We start from the raw sequence: 18,246 nt of genomic DNA, 5'->3' as shown, positions 1-18,246 counted from the left end.
GTAAAATATATTTGTGCAAGTGTGTTGCGAAAATAAAACCACAAACCATTTCACGAAAGGTTATCTTACATTGTCACTATTTCACACGAGTGAGCAATGTCAAATAATTTTACAATTTGTATACAGTATAATATATTGTCATTATTTCACATACATTACCTAAATACCCTTTTACAGTTCAATGTTTCAGATCCTTTATTGTTCAACAGAAAATCAACAGTTTGTCGTACATTAACAATAACAGAAACAAGAATCATACTGTTTGGAATAAAATGCAAATTGTATTTTTCTATGCGGGCAGTCCCACACAATTCTTACTTTTCCCGGTTTATTGGGGTTAAGTACGGGAAATATTGGTATATACCATTTACGGTCCATTTTTGACTTCTCTTCTGCTTCTGTGAGTTTTCTAATATAGCCGAGCTTCAGGTAATCTTCAATTTTTGCTCTTACCATGTTCCCAAGCAAAGGGTCTTTTTTCATTCTGGACTCTAAACAGTGAAACCTTTGCAATGCCACGGGCTTACTGTTAGGTAAACGGAATTCATCATACTTCCAGAGCAGAGGGGTTTGATAATTACCACTTTCCGTCTGAGTAATCGAACCGAGGATCTGATTTGCTCTTTTGTCTTCTCTGGATATCAAAGGTGTTTCGGGTCTGGTAATACCTACTCCTTCTAGTGAAAAATATTCACGCATGGCACGCCCCAACGAATCAGCTGAGCTTTCATCACACAAACACGCTTGAATGCTGTGATATCCAAGAAACGAATCATTTGTCTCCGATCCTCCGTGAATTACCCATCCAAGACGAGTTTTAGTAGCAACGGGTTCATACATTAGTCCTTCTCGTCCTTTCAAAGGGTAGCTTAGGTTTGCGTTGTTCACTCCTATAAGCAGTCTCGGTTGCGCATCTTGGTACGATTCTGCTGGTATTCCACGTAAGTGTTGATACTGATCACAGAGCTCCCGCATGTTGAGAGTTTGGCAGAACAGATCTAAACTAGAAACCGTGTGTACTCCCCGTATGGTGTATTTTTGATGGTAGTCTTTGGTTCCTGAGATCTGCATAGTTAGATTATCCGATTCGTTTTCCATGCGACTTGTGTTTGCAGTCCACTTGATGCAAAGAGGTTCACGTTCGCCGGTGACCTCTAACTCCTTTGCTAATGTCGAATCTATAAAGCTAAGCGAAGACCCGTCATCAAGAAAGGCGAAGGTCTTCAAACACTTTCCTGGTCCATATAACACAACAGGTACAACTCGAAACAGTAGCTTGTTAGTTGGTATGTGATGCGTGTTGCAATGACTTTCAGCCGTTGCTCTTGGTGTCGAATCTTCACTACTGAGGGGCGCCGAGGCCACGACATCGCGCTGGTTATTATGTAGTAAGTAGTGGTGCTTGTACTCGCATCCGTTTTTGCCGCAGAGTTGTTGAGATTTGCACGCCCCTTTATGGGTCCGCAAACATTTCCTGCATAAGCCAAATTCCTTGATAGTGGCCCACTTGGAGTTATAGCTTAGTTCTCCAAATCGCTGACATTTTTCAACACCGGGACAACTGCCTTTGCACACCAAACAAATTTTGTCTAATTTGTTGGACGACGACGCGTTAGAGAGTTCTAATTTACCATCTAAATCTTCGGCGTGTACATGCAAATATGCTGGTTGGTTTTTACCGGAACGATATACCTTTGATTCACTAGGCAATGCGACAAGGGGGCAAATGGTTTCCGCGAGCTCGTACAGCCACGAGGAGAAAACGGAAAGGTTAATGCTTGCAAAATCACGTCTATACTTGGCCCACTCGAATTTGATAGATGGCGGAAGTTTATCCACAAGTTCGCGAAGCAGTGCAATATTATATGTGTACTCTTCCAATTGACATGCTTCGATGGTAGCACACAAGTTCTGTACGGCTAAAGAGAACTCGATGATCGTATCCAATTTATCAACTTTTGGCGCAGGTGTAGAACTGATTTTAGCCATAAGGTTATGCACAATAACTTCGGGGTTTCCAAATCGCATTTTTAGTGTAGCGATAATTTGGGGAACATTAGAGGGGTGCATTAACATGCATTTCACCGCTTCGTGTGCCTTTCCTGTGAGGCACTTTTGTAAACGCACGAGATTCTCCTCTGGTGTAAAGCCACACATATTGGTAGTAGTCGTAAAAGACGATAAGAACAACGGCCATTCTTCTGGGGTTCCGCTAAAGATTGGCAGCTCACGTGACACTGCTTGACGCGCGACCACTTGACTCCGTGTCAAATTGTTACAGTCGTCCTCCAGTGTTGTAACATGGCTTGGGTCTTCATTTCTCAATCGTCGGTTGTGGATGACACGTGTTGGTGATTCAATTCTCATTCGACTAAATCCAGGGGCTATGCAAGGTGGTTGAATGGATGGATCTGGTTGAGAGAAGATAACATTGGGTTGCGCTGTTGAATTTGCTTGGCGTTGTGGAGGGAGAGCTCCACGCTGATGGTACGGTGCTCCTTGCTGAATACGCTGGGTGGAATCAAGCAAGCCGTGCCGCTGTTGGATAGGTGGTTGCGGTACACTTGTATTTTCTCTCTGCACCCCAGTAGCCATTCGATGTTGAACAGGAACATGATCGTTATTCATTGCGGTTTGAAGATACTATTGGATGCTGGTTTTGACCGGTCGATATCGGGTGTGCTGCGAATTCTTGTGACGCCGATGGGATAGGCAAAGTCAATGGTGTGGTCGCGTAAGTCTGAACATTACTAGCTAACGTGAAAGTACTTGGAGGCATTAGCGTGGTCTTATTCATAACACCAGCTGCGTTGGTTGTACTTAACGGTGGAAACGTATGGTTTGAATCGACATGCGTTAACATCGAGATGTTGGCGCCGTCAACCACAGCTGCATGCGGCAACGCGAATTGACTAGGACTTTGGGGCCTGATATTCAGAGGCACCGATGTCACTCTAACGGTAGGATTGGTACACGTATGTGTGCTCACTGGCAGCCTGGCAGGGTCATGAATCGCTGAACTCTTCTCTGTGGCTCCCTTAACTGGTTGACAGGTTGGACGGAGCCAATCTCGATCAGCGACGTCTTGGTCGACAGACACACATGCGAAATGATACCAGTCGTTGCATTTGTCACATTGGACCATTCGTGTGTTGTCTTCATTCGTACATGCCTTGCAGTGATGGTTTTGATTTATTGCATCGCCTTCACGCCTAGTCCTTGTACCGCTAGCTGCAGACGCGGATCTCGTTTTCATAGGTGTTCGCCCAATCATCTTGTAAATGATAATTTTAATTTGTTGACTTCCGAGTCAACAAGGAGTGAATAATGAGCGGTTTTCTGATTTTTTAATTCCCCTTTTTATTGCGAGAGTTAAAATTATCCTAAAAATATAAATATTAGGATATGTGTTTTAATTCAATTTTAGCCACTTACATTTAGTTCATTCCCATTATTCTCCTGGGTAGACACACTCCTTAGATCAATTATCGGTTCTGCGAGGCTCCTGTAGCTATTCAAAGGCGACATTTCATTACATGTTTTAAATAGATCAATAATCGCTATACTAACTTAGAATGGATTATATTGTATTTTTAAATCCAAATCTAACCGACAGTCCACAGTTCAATTGATTATAGGTTATATAGGTAGCAACTAGTTCATTAATCTGAAGCATTAGGAATTCAATTATTTTATAGATATACATGAACGAAATAGATTTACCTCAAATATAATATTGAATGTAACTAATTAGATCGTTACTACGATTTTTTTTATAAATTCATAAATTCTCTTACTTTACGGCAGCACGCCACTTTCGCACTTATCACTCTTCTCATCTTTTCTATACCTGAGGCTAACTGACATCATTTGCTAAGTTTGACGTGAACGATGACCATAGTTAGTCAATGCAGATCGGTTTGATGTGGAGCGCCGACCGAGGGGACGTGACAACGTCAGTACTGTAATGTAAGTACAAACTTATCATCCAATAGTGAAAACTCATTCTTCAAACCTTAATGAAGGATATTTCTGAAGGAACAAATCCCGTTTGAGGCTAATGGAGGGGGTGCACCTAGAATGAATGAGGGATAAATTTATCGCTGAGAAAAAATAGATTTTGTATGACATTTTTGTATGTAATTTGTTAGATATTTGAATGACAGATTCATCATCGGACCTTCCTTAGCCGAGTGGTTAGAGTCCGCGGCTACAAAGCAAAGCCATGCTGAAGGTTTCTGGGTTCGATTCCCGGTCGGTCCAGGATCTTTTCGTAATGGAAATTTCCTTGACTTCCCCTGGTCATAGAGTAACATCGTACCTGCCACACGATATACGAATGCGAAAATGGCAACTTTGACACAGAGAGCTCTCAATTAATAACTGTGGAAGTGCTCAAAAGAACACTAAGCTGAGAAGCAGGCTCTGTCCCAGTGGGGACGTAATGCTAAGAAGAAGAAGATTCATTATCGTTCATCCACTTATCTAGCCCCTATTTTGTTTGGGATTTTTGTAGATGTTTGCACTTTGCAGGGCCATAGCAAACAAACTCATAAATATCTCTCTATGCGTCGGATTGAATTGCTCTGTTTAACATGGTTTGAAGAATAGGTTTTTATTATGGGATGATAAGTTTGTACTTGTATTGCAGTACTGACGTGTTTGAAACATGTTTCAGAATGTCTCCATAGTATTGAATTGAAATTGAAAGCACGTGGTTTACGCAAAATAACAGCAGTACATCTATGTAATACGTGTGCTAGAATAAAGGCGTAAGTCGCATTCGTCGATCCTCTCTTCTGTGAATAACGGTGACAAGATGCGAGTTTGTTGGCATTTTTTCACTTCAAGACGCTAGGCAGTAATGCAATCTTGCGTCCTGATGTGAAAAAATGCTAAGAAACTTGCATCTTGTCGCTTTTATTCATAAAAGAGAGGATTGATGAAGAGAAATCGATCATGCGACTTACGCCCTTATTCTAGCATACGCTTGGTATTAGTGATGGATACCAGGAGTCACTGCATACGATGAGTGTACTTGCTGTCTAATTCATGTACTGTGCTTCCAGGTCCGTCACACTCGGGCTCAGATTGGGTACCACTTCTAGTACTGCATTTCGTCCCTCGGTAGTATAAAAGGTACCCAAGTTTGACAGATCGCAGTACACTTTTCACGGCATTCTAGATTACCTTATGAGCCATAAAATTTTGGGCAACTGCAAGGGACATGGAGGTCTTTGATTTGTCTTTGGTGCCTCGAAGTTGAAAGTTCTGTATGATCTGTGACCGCTGCGCTCATATTTGGAGCCATGGGCAGATAATCGCTATAATTGGATTTATTGTAATTTTCACGAATGATTAGACTTTCATGACGATATTAAGAAGCTGCCAATAATGTACTGACGGTACATTTTCAAACACCATTTACTTTTCATCCTTGATTTCACTCACTACCAGCTGGTTCTGATACGATACTACTACCAGCTGGAGCGTGAGAACAATGACAATAACTGTAAACATCGGAAGACCAGCTGGTTTTGTTGTGTAAACTTGACCAGCTCGTTAGTCGAGGACAAAGAGAAAATGGTAAACACTGAGCCGGCCGGAGTAAACTCTCATGGACATCAGGATAATAGGCCAGGGGAAGTGGTTCACCTAGAGTGAATTTCTGTCAGAGAAAAAGTAGATTTTGTATGAGATTTGACAGAAAAATGAATGACAAGTTCATCCACTTCTCCTGGCCTATTGCATGGGCTGCGGTGATCGAAAAGGGGCAGCGAAATCGAAGGCGAAATCTGAGAAAGACGAAATTCAGATCATCAAAGCACAGACAAACAGACGTCACACTCTCATCATTGTCCATCGACCACCTTTTTAACGGTTGATTCAAAAATATGGTAGGTGGCCAATCCGCCACCCGCAGCGCTCGCATCGTTTTTGTTCGCGTTTGACGTTTACACACTAACGCCATCTGTTGGCTCGTCGGCCAAACACACCGATTTTAGCATTGGGCGTACATGTCCTCGTGACTATGATTTTGATCGCGATTTGTTCTAAGTGTTACGTCTGTTTGTCTGTGATCAAAGTCTAAGTGGTAAAAAAATCGTAATGTCTTGAGACAGACAATATTTCCATGTAAACCTACACGGATGTTAAAGAAGATTTTCAAACATTTTCAAATTTTGAACCGCTCTAGTGCATTGATTAGGGCCCATTCACAAATTTCATAAAGCTGGAGGGGGTGGGTGGGTGTCCAAAAGATGTTACGGGCCATATAAAAACTGAATAATATTCATACAAAAAGCGTTACCCCCTTGGTGGGTGTCTAAAATATCCAATTTTAGCGTTATGAAATAAATGAATGAGCCCTAAGCTTTGTTTCTTATAGAGGTCCCCAAGCAAACTGCCACGAACACCAACGCACAATCAATCTTACACAAGTAGATTTCCTCAGAATGAAAACGTATTGATGTTCGTTTGACGTTATTGAGCTTTCGGTCAACAGCAGGCCGACAAGGAAGTAGTTGTTTTGCAGCAATTCTGTTTATATTTGGATTCTCACAACAAACAAAAGCAATGTTGTGACAGTTCTCACAGCAAACAAAAAAAATTTTGTCAATATTGCACTACTACGCAGGCAACTAGATTGGTCTACACTGTTAACTTGGCATTACACGGAGAAAATGGAAAACTCTAGTTAGTATAATAAATATTATTTATTTATATTTACACAACTTTATTCATTGTTGCGAATAAATGATATACACTGTAGTAATATATTCTTTTTGGAAATTTATCATTTTCACTGCATATTGCGCGCCTGATTTCACTCCGGGACTTAACGAAACCGAATTCGATTCAGACATTTTATTTTTGTGTGTCCTCAAGCTCGGTGATCGTGCCTCACAAAATTAATAACTGTTTTCACGAGAAAAACGTAATAAAATAATAAATAGTTATTTGGGAGCGAGAATGTGTTGCTATCGGTAAGTTTTCTTTCACTCAGCGGCTCCGTGACTGCTTTTATTGCGACATTTTTGTTCATTTAGAATCCCACCCAAAGCTTCCGGCCGTTGGATCTGGAGTGAAATGACGAACATCAGCGGAAAAATTGCCAACGGGATTTTCTGAGCTAGCAGAACTAAGCAGATAATGCGAACGGCGCGGAACTAGCTCGAGTCCTAGTGCACAGATAGAATAAGTTGCAGCGTTCTAACCACCTTCATACCATGATAAAAAAATTAAAGTTTTATAAATAGCGACGGGATGACGCTCATGTCGCGTCAGCAAAAAGCTATTACAATAAAATATATATAAAATATATATATATATATATATATATCATTTAGTTTCACTTTTAATTTTGTTTTTTTGTTTTCATATTTTCAAAACAAAATGAAATCAGTTTTTATGAAATTCATTGAATTTTCCTTCTTTATCAGCCCAAAGGATTATTCCCGTGATAAGCACGGTCATATATAAAAAGCGTTTATACTAGCAATGCATATTCCTTTTTAATTCATTCCAATGAGTGAATAGACCAAATACGGTTTTAGAATGGTATTTAACTTATTTAGTATTTTATTTCCTTAGCGTGTACCCTTTAAGGCGTAAAAAGCACCCATTTTTTCCTCATGTATGAAGCTGTCAAAAAATGGGGTAGTTTTTTGTTTTGGATAATGGGTATTTTGTAGTGTAGTTCAAATGCTTTACCCTTTAATGGGTGAAGAATGTCTTTAGGGTTTCTGATGAACACTCGTAGCGGCCATTATCGTCTGTTCGTCACCCAAGTCGTGTTCGCCCGGATAAAAAATACAATACAAAAACAATGTAACGTATTGAAACAGTACCATTCAATATATTGGAAATACAATACAGTATATTGGAAAATGACAATACAATTACAGTACAATATATTGTTTTGAACAGTTCACTGTATGGTGTATGAGATTTTTGCAATATAATGTATGGGTGGTTAAGTATCGTAACAATACAAATATAGATATTTTCTCATACAAACATTTTGAAAATACAATACGATATATTGTTTATGTATTGTCTTGATAAGCAATTCGAGTATTGTTGTACAATACAAAAACAATTCAACAAACTGTATCATGGTTGCATTCGTCGTTACAGCTAATGTCACGTGTCCTCTAAAAAACTACTTATTTTTACTTTTTAAATATTTTCCCCCCAACATTTCTTGCTTTTTGAACTTGTTTTGTTTATTTCTTTCAGCAAAGCTACATAGAAAAAAGCAACAGTTGTTTTACGCGAAAATAGGAATTTGACCAAAATTGTAAGGTATAAAACCAATTAAAAACAATACAATGTTCTGTTACAATATATTATATTGTTTTTGAATTGTATATCAAAACATGAATAATATTGCTTCGACATTCATTTACAATACGCTGTATTGTATCCAATACGTTATATTGTACATTAATGGTTTATTCCATTCACTGAATGATACGTTTTTATCCGGGCGGGTCGCTTATTGTGGACAGTTGCGGACAAAATGGACAAGTTTCTATATTTTCGGGTAAGTTTGAAATGGAAAAACTTTATTAATTTCGTTGTTAACTTAAGAAACGCTGTTGTCTTTGTAGGTTTGGCGAAAAACGCAGTTGCGGACTATGGTGACTGACAGGATGACACGCACACTAAAATATTGTTTGAATGACCTCAATTATTGATTGTCATTGCAAATATTGTTTATAGGCTTATTCACAAGACATTTGAAATCAGCTGATCGGGAAGCTCTTAGACAGTTCTTTCATGGAAATGACAGCCTCGTGCTAGCACCGGTCGTCCACCGATGTAAACAAATGCATAGACGGACCTGTCACATGAAAAGGCCTATAAACAAAGTCAAAATCCTCTCCGCGTTTCTCTAGTATAATCATATTCTCTGCTCTAGTGCTCATGTGAAATCTGGCTGCGTTTGTTGTTGCTCCGTTTCGACTTCTCCGTCCACACACACACTGAAAACATTCTACAAGCTCGATCAATGTGTTTCGCACGTGAATTTTCACTAATTGTAAAACACATCAATCGATGGTGTAAAACCAGTCGCTATCGACAATCCAAATTCACATGTAAAATACGTTAATTTACAAATTTTCGAAAAGTTGGATGTAGACTTCATTAGCGATTTCTAGATTTTCTGATACCAGGCACCTATTACGGGTGCACGGTTTCCCAAAAAAATAACATGCTAATAAACATGTCACGCGTGGATGGCAAACGTAAGTCCTTGTCATGTTGGGCAAACTAGTTTTACTAGTGATTGATATCGCGATTATAAAACACGTTGAAATTGTATGTAAAAGCCTTTGCTATCGAACCAAAGTCAAACCTTAACAGAATTATAAGTTTTACGCGTTATATCACCTTGCCATTTCACACGACAGATCCACGTAGAAAAGAATATGGATCGAACGTGTGGATTATTTTCAGTGCAAGACAGCTAGGGTAACAGTCGTATTTTGGACCCCCTAAGGAAGTGATTTTAGTTTTTTGTCCCTATTAATTAATTGCACAGCGTAACCAAATCAAAGAACATGCCAAAATGTAGAGAAAAACTTCCTTTACAAGATGAAAATGCCCAAACGGTCATGTTGGATCAACCCCCCCGCGAAGTGACAGATAACACAATTTTCACGTACCTACTTTCAACGTAAACAATGGGGCCATCCACCGCTGCCGGCACAATTTTTCACTATGGCAGATCGGAATTTTGTTTCGTTGTTGACGGGTGCAAAACAACGAATGGAATGAAATGAAATAAGGGCGAGTCTGATATGTTCGTCTGCCAATGGAAATAAATTGAATAAAATCACCAAGTTTAAGCACCAAATGAACTTGAGAGCGTACCAATTCGTTCGGTGAAAAGCAGAGGCATGGCATCATAGTTTTGCACTTTGGTATTTGACAGGTCTTGTTGTGCCTTCTTATCGGGAGCATAAATTTATACTCCAGTTGAAATTCTCACGCACACTCATATATTTGTTGAATGTTTACATTCCGTATGAGTGAAAATGGGACAAAATGCGCCAAACAAGACAAAAACTGCGCAAAGCTGGTATGTGAGAATGTGCAATGAAAGTCTTCGGTTTACTTATCAGTGGTTTAATCCGCGTTCGCAATGGCATTTAGCCATCTATCCCGCGCATCGATATTATTTGGAAACTTGTGATGCGAAATGTTATCATCGTGAAAATTGTTCTTATGATTATGAGAATCGACACCGGAAGAAGGAAACAACACTTCATTGTGATTTTCATGATAATGGATATGAAACTTACTTTTATTTTAAACCGCGAGCTACGATATGGAAATAATAACGAACAATATGCGTGTGCCTAGGTTCGTTTTCCCACATTCACACCGGCTGCATTGCTTATAGCGTAATAGTATTGGTGAGCGCTGCTTGCGTTCGAAAAGAGGCAACAAAATATGGCCATAATATCGGCCCCCTGGTGAAAAGATTAAATGACGTGTTAGTGCTTTGTTTTGCGGAAAAGTAATCTATAAGAAATTACTTACAATACAGCCTAACTGATTTGTGGATCGCTTTTATGCCCTCAAAAGAAAGCGCTGGCCGTAACATAAAATAAAATAAAATATTGTGGGCCTCGTGGCCGTGCGGTTAGTGTCGTTAGGCATTTAAGCGCATCGTGTCATTGGGTGTGGGTTTGATTTCCGCTTCAGCCATTGAAACTTTTCACCAGGAATGTTTCTCAACTGTGCCACTGGAGCATCCTTATCCATTGTCTAGTGTTAAGTTACATTCCGTACAACTAAATGGCTGAAGACGGTGTCCTTATCTTTTTATTTGAGATCGAATCAAGTCGAAAAGTGATATTTTTTTTTATTTGCATTTTTTTTCTATGCGGATTAGAACTCACTACCAGAGGTCTAAGTTTCAATCAAATAAGCCTGTGAACTAATATACGATGACGTCACGCTGCAACTTTCAGCGTGAAGAAAACCTTTACCACAGACAAACAGACGTAACACTCAAATTATTTTCATCGTACAACAGAATAGCGCCCAATTCTAATATCTGGTAGTTGGCCGACGGGCCACTTGTGGCGCTCGCCTCACTTTTGTTCGAGTTTGACGTTTGCTCACTACCGCCACCTAGTTCACGGTTGGCCAAATGAAGTTTTTTTTTACCATTGGTCGTAAATGTTCACGTGACTATGTTTTGAATTGATAATTGTTCTAGCTGTTACGTCTGTTTGTCTGTGCCTTTACTGCAGGCAATGTATACAGAAAAATAAACGATTTCGTTGCACATTATTTAACAAACATATTTAGATCGAAAAAAATCAACAAGAAAAGAAGACCGTGGATAAGTCCATTGGATGAACTATCCAGCTTTTTAAAAGCGGTAATGGCCGCCAAAAGTTAGCTTACTTCTGGTAGGGATCCAACATATTGACGTTTGGCTTTGGTCCGGTCAATTGACTTGTCCACCGGTGTGATAAATTCACTCGGTTAAAGAATTTTGACACTTTAACGGGTCACGTAGATGCTTTCCACGTGTTTCGGTTAAGTGTCAAAATTCTTGGACTGAGTAAATTTAGTGCACCGGTGGATAAGTCCATATCAAGCGACCCAAGTCAAACGTCAGATCCCTTTTTGTAAAAGTGGGCTAATTTTTGGTGATATTAGCGTTCGTAAAAGCGGGATACTTCATCCAATAAGCTTATCTGATTGAAACCTAGTCATCTGGTGGTGAGTATGAGAAAAAAGTGTTGAAATCCGCAAAAGAAAATGTACTGTGAGTTGATATGATCTCAGATTGATTTCAAGCTTATAACTACAGTCAATTTCCCATAAGTGAAAGATTATCGTAAATATCTAAGGGATGATTCAACTATTACGTAACGAAGAAATTTGACAATTTAAACCCCCTCCCTCCCTGAAGTAACAGGTTTTATATGGAAAATTTCAATTTATAGTATGGATCGAAACACTACAAAATATCCCTTACCTCCCCTTGTTGCGTTACGTAATATTTGAATGATCCCTAACAAATTTGTCTTGCTTTGAATTGCCAAGTGGTCAAAAAATAATTTCGTAAACAAAGGAACGGTTACTATAAGCAACTTACAGCATGCGGACCACATCACACCACTATTCAAAACTCGCTCGTGGGCCATACAAAATCTTCCCGATGACCATACAAATCCTTTTTAGAGAATCGCTATTTGGTGATCACTCGTTTATAATGATGTTACAAATGCCAAACAAAAAATGTAAAACTTTTTTTATGTCCATTAAGCATAATTCTAGTATACGCCCTATTTTGAGCACACTCCATGATTTCATTGAGTTTGACAGTACCACGGACCAAAATTTTTCGGTACATTGACGTTGTACTGCAGCTGTCATGATGCTCCCGGGTTGTGTTGGATCCAGAAAACGTCGAAAATAATTGAATTGTGATGTACTGCTTTTCATTATTTTGGACACACCAATACACTGAAATGAATTTTATTGTAGAAACTACTGAATCCATGGTAAAATTAAGAACTGCACCAACGATTTTCAACCGACTACATTATTCTGTTAACTCTACCAAAACATAGTCAACATCACTTAACCAGAGTTGTACAGTGCTGTTCTAAATAATAGCAGCGCATGTCGATTTTCATACAAAATGCTCAACTTTGACATGCTGTAGTTTCGTTCCCTTTCAAGCAATCGAGTTGAAATTTTCTCCACAGAACTACAAATATGCCCAATTTTGTAAACACAAAATTTCAAAATTTTCTAAGCCCCTGCCGGAAAGTGAGATACTAGGTGAAATTGTTGGAAAAAATAGCAGTTTTAAAAATTTGAATTTCGGCTTGACATTATAGTTTTAAATTGTATATCACTTGCCATTGGAACAATCTCCTCCTACTTATCACACCTACACCTAAACCGAAAATGTTTAAAATATTTGTAGAAGAAAAATTTTAAAATGAAAAATTGCTATTTTTTCGAAAAATTTCACCTAGTGTCTCACTTTTCGGCAGGGACTCAGAAAAAAACTGTAATTTTGTAGTTACAAAATTGATTATATTTGTAGTTCTGTGGAGAAAATTTCAGCTCGATTGCTTGAAAGGGAACAAAACTACAGCATGTCAAAGTTGAGTATTTTGTATGAAAATCGACATGCGCTGCTATTATTCAGAACAGCACTGTAGTATTTTTGACTAGAAACATTCTTGATTTGAGAAGTTTAGCATCATACTTTTGACCACACTGTGTTGTACGGTGGGCATCACGGATTTAAATACAATGCTTTGCAGTGGATGCTACTATGGACATAGACAAATTTACTGCACTGCTCAGTGATTTTCACCAGATTATAGTAAACTTAACAGATTTTTGTAGTCGGTTGAAAATCGTTGGTGCAGTTCTTAATTCTACCATGGATTCGGTAGATTATACAACAAAATGTGTTTGCGTATACATTTTGGACCCTCAAAGTATATATTTTGGACCCCTGGTGTTTTTATCGTTCGGCGACAAAGTTCACGACACTGGTTGTATAAAATTCTACACTTTTAGTCCAGAAATATAAAAAAAGTTTTTGTTTACATTTGAAAAATTTCTGACGGCTTTAAATTCTGTGTGTAACGTGTTGTAACGGTTGTATGGATGAACTGATTAAATTAAATTAATTTTAGATAAAATAAACACATTTTCTATGTACAAACGGTTGCTGCATTATCTACAATAGCTATTTAAAATCTTTTCAGTACATGTTGATAAACTTCTGATGGGCTACATTATAGACACATTTTTTTATGTTTATATATTTTCCTCAATTTTCTATGGATTTTATAGATTATCATAAATCGAACCCCGTACACTTAACAGAAATTAATTAAATTATGTTTTGAATTTTTTAGAAGCATTTGAAAATTGACTTCCTATGCTTTGCCATGTAAAGAAATCGGAGCTTCACGCATAGGGTCAACTGTGGTAGGGTAACCAATATATTTTGGACCCCTATATATTTTGGACCCCCCGGGCCATTTTCCTCAAAATTTCCCAGTTTAAATCGAAAGATCAACTCAATTCGCATGCCATTTGGAAAAATAGGACTATTCTGCACTTGCATCAAGCGTTTGTACATACACACTCAAACAGAGTGTGAGAGTTCGGTAAATAAATTTACCGAAACAGATCGGTAGTTCACAGAAATACCGAAGTTTCGGTAATGCATGAGTTTTTGACAACCCACTAGAAATAAAATTACCGGTCTTCGGTGATCTATCGTTGAGCTGTCAAAAAATCACCGAACCTTCTGTGAATTTACAGTATTACCGAAAACGGTAAAAAAATTAACTGAAGTTTCGGTAAACTATGGGTCAAACTACCGAAGTCAGTAATTAGACAAAGTGACAGCGTCAATTTATTTATGTTTTTTCTCTGTCGTCGCAGGAGAATTGGCGTGGAGTGCATGCTCGTTATTTTGGTTGAAAAAGTTGTCCTAAACATTCACTCGATATGTATACGATAATGGTGAGTTAAAGAAAGTTAAATGAGCTAACAAATGATCTATACATGGATTTACATAATTACCATTTGCGACAGGAATGCAACGACCGCTCCCTTCACCGCAGTTCACCAGCAGCTGACTACGGGTACCGGCAACATCGCATATTGGATTGATTAATGCTGCTAGAGCTCTTCAATTTCATAATGTTTATATTGTACTAAAATAAAATGAGTATTCGTGAAGTATACGTCTACGTTGTCTTATTTTCCATATGAAAATGTGGTATTTCGGAGGAAAAAAAAATCAGAAACTACAGATCTTCGGTGAACGTTTACCGAATATTCGGTAATTTTGACAGCTGAGATCAAAAGCGCAAATTACCGAATGGTCAGTAATTTATTCGTTTACCGAATCGATTACCGATCATTCAGCTGTTGAGATTTCGGTAATGAGATTACCGAAGTCGGTGATTTGAGCTAAGTGTGATAGCAAATGTGTTTATTCTATCTGAAATTAATTAAATTTAATCGGTTCATGCATGCAACCGTTACAACACGTTACACACAGAAATTGAAGCCGTCAGAATTTTTTTCAAATGTAAACAAAAACTTTTTCAAATTTTTGAACTAAAAGCGTAGAATCTCTTCGGTTTTCCATTGTCAATCGATTGATTAGACTATGGGCAAGCATATTATACAACCAGTATCGTGGACTTTGTCGCCAAACGATAAAAAATGCGGACGGGGTCCAAAATATATACTTTGAGGGTCCAAAATGTATTGGTGTGTCCAAAATAATGTAAAACAGTGCTTTACAATTCAATTATTTTCGACGAATTTTGGATCCTGCATGACCGTATGGGCATTTTTATCTCCAAAATACGACCGTTACCCTAATTGCCTTATTCATCACGAATAGCCAAAGTACCTCAATACACAGGTATTGGATTCTTGAAAATTGGCGTAAATCCGCGTAAGTTATGAAATCTCGTGTAACAATTCTAAAGGGCCAACGATCAAATTGTAAACAAATCGGGTTTTGATATCATTCGATAGCATCTCCCAACACCCACAAACTATGCAAACATTGTCAACATAATCATAAAACGTACCGTTATAAACTCGATTTTCAAAACGGCCAATAACCGCTTTTTTCCAAATCATTCATTGCCCCCCTGCTTGAAACGGCCAATAATCGGTTCTTGCTCTATCAAGAGGGCCTACAATCGGGAAATTTCGCAAACTGTCATTGGCCTTAGCATGGTGAGAGGCCAATGACTCTCCATTGCTCATTCATTGAAAACCGAAAAGGCCTAGCCTTGGGCCAAGCACGCTAATAAAATTCTATTTTGGCCAATAAAAAAGGCCCATGCCTTGTTGAAAATCGAAAATGGACCAAGCATTTAAACTCATATTTTTTCCACATTTTTGAAAGTTTTCAGAATAAAATTAATTTTTAAGCCTGATTTGCTACTGAAAAGAAATTGCTAAAGAAATTTCTCGCCTACTTGTAGAAATTTTCTACAGCGACTTCCATTTGAACTGACATTTCTTTTCAATTGCGTACTGCGATCAGAAAAAAGCGCATTCTTGATGGATTTCTTGCGGAAATTTTCCATGCATCAAGATAGGCCGGGAAATTACTTGTCAGCAGCGAATCAGGCTTTAGCGTGTAGTAATAGTAAATCGTCAATCAGCTAGCAAGAAATCACATTGATTGATTTGAATACTGAGAAATAGGAATTGAAAATGTGGTGAATAATATTCAAATCGAATTTTCTCAGAGTCAACGATCTGAGGAGGATTGTCCCTTTTGAATTGTTATGCGAGAAATATTTCTATTTTCATTCTGTAGTTGTTTTTTACATTTGAAAATTGATAATCTTGCGTTTAGAACTGGTTTGAAGCAAAAACCAGCTCAAGTGACATATTTTTCGGACTTATTTTTATTTACACTGAGGAAAATGGCCCATCGAAATACATTAGACCCCTTATGAAAATTCGTCACTAAAATCAGGTTGAAATTCATAAATAAAGCGTTCGTATTGCAATAATCATTCCATCTTTCATAAGGCAAAATGTATGAATTTCGATGGTCCAGTTCGCTGCGTGATAGAATTGACAGTTCAGTTATACACACCAAATTTTGAGTTTGCCTTCCAGCAAAATGAATTGCTGAAAGGACTTCAGCAATTCAAGTTTTACTGATAATTCAGTAAAGCAAATTTTATTTGCTGTATATTCAGTAAACTGATAGTTTACTGAAACAATCAGCAAGACATCTGTCAAAAAGGTGGTTTGTTTTTTTTTTCTCTCTGAAAAGAAGGTTCTTTCATCCACAACGGATGTTCGTGAGTATAAAAAATCATCGAAATAAAGATAAATAATATAGGTAAAAACATTTGTTTCTGTTTTTCAGGCATTGTTTTAGATATAAAGCGTCTTTCGACACACCGAAGGACAAGTCGGCTTATTTTTTAACTGCCGGGCGTTGCGCTAAATATTCACTCCTCGTTGTACGGCACATCATTTCCACAAAATGAGATGGGCGATTCGAAGCAGTTTGAAGTAGATTAATATGGATGAATTATAACGGCATGCTAGAGTTATAGAAGAACATTTTCCGCAATAAATTTCCAATTGGAAATGAAAACGTAAAGTATTTTATTAATGAAACCAAATTGACTGATTACTGGTAGTCCAGCAAACAGTGTTTATATTCAAATTACTGATTAACCAGCAAACGGGCTGAGCCATCGGGTCTGTGTATTGCTGAATGTTCAGTAAAAGAGCTGTCATTTTCTGACGATTCGGTTTGCTGAACGATCAGCAAATTTTATATTGCTGGATGGATTGCTGGAATTACAGCACAAAAAAAATCAGCAAAATTTTGCTGGTTACCAGCAATAAAAATTTGGTGTGTACAGTTCTGTTCTGAATAATAGCAGCGCATGTCGATTTTCATACAAAATGCTCAACTTTTACATGCTGTAGTTTCGTTCCCTTTCAAGCAATCGAGTTGAAACTTTCTCCACAGAACTACAAATATGCCCAATTTTGTAAACACAAAATTTCAAAATTTTCTAAGCCCCTGCCGGAAAGTGAGATACTAGGTGAAATTGTTCGAAAAAAATAGCAGTTTTAAAAATTTGAATTTCGGCTTGACATTATAGTTTTAAATTGTACATATATCACTTGCCATTGGAACAATCTCCTCCTACTTATCAAACCTACACCTAAACCGAAAATGTTTAAAATATTTGTAGAAGAAAAATTTTAAAATGAAAAATTGCTATTTTTTCGAAAAATTTCACCTAGTGTCTCACTTTTCGGCAGGGACTCAGAAAAAAACTGAAATTTTGTAGTTACAAAATTGATTATATTTGTAGTTCTGTGGAGAAAATTTCAGCTCGATTGCTTGAAAGGGAACAAAACTACAGCATGTCAAAGTTGAGCATTTTGTATGAAAATCGACATGCGCTGCTATTATTCAGAACAGCACTGTAACTGTTGAGTATACTCAACATGAATCAAACTTCATAACTAAGGCTGTGAACCGTTTCACCAATTCGTTTAACTTTTAGTTAAAATTTGACATTTCGATAGTTATTTTCCCCTCAAATGGTTAAATTGAACTTCGCGGTCGGCCCATTTGAGATTTGACAGTCGAATAGTCATTTCAGAACGAAGCTGACAGATGGTTAGTTATTCTCAAATTCAAGGGAGCAGAAA

General features: G+C 38.0%; 2 long non-coding RNA genes across 2 annotated transcripts; one reads left to right on the top strand and one right to left on the bottom strand.

The window, feature by feature from the left end:
• Nucleotides 1-3,430: 3,430 nt before the first annotated feature.
• Nucleotides 3,431-3,939, bottom strand: LOC110674595. The gene is made up of 3 exons (XR_002499022.1): nt 3,724-3,939; nt 3,571-3,667; nt 3,431-3,511 (listed from the first exon to the last, which is right to left on the bottom strand). It is a non-coding gene; the product is annotated as an uncharacterized LOC110674595 (long non-coding RNA).
• A 2,848-nt stretch (nt 3,940-6,787) lies between these two features.
• On the top strand, nt 6,788-7,128 carry LOC110674594. The gene is made up of 2 exons (XR_002499021.1): nt 6,788-6,986; nt 7,050-7,128. It is a non-coding gene; the product is annotated as an uncharacterized LOC110674594 (long non-coding RNA).
• Nucleotides 7,129-18,246: the final 11,118 nt, after the last annotated feature.

This window comes from Aedes aegypti, chromosome 1 (genome assembly GCF_002204515.2).
Source record: "Aedes aegypti strain LVP_AGWG chromosome 1, AaegL5.0 Primary Assembly, whole genome shotgun sequence".
In the NCBI taxonomy this organism is placed as follows: Eukaryota; Metazoa; Arthropoda; class Insecta; order Diptera; family Culicidae; genus Aedes; species Aedes aegypti.
Note: the sequence above shows the minus strand (reverse complement) of the source record. Positions and strands in the feature narration are given on the sequence as shown.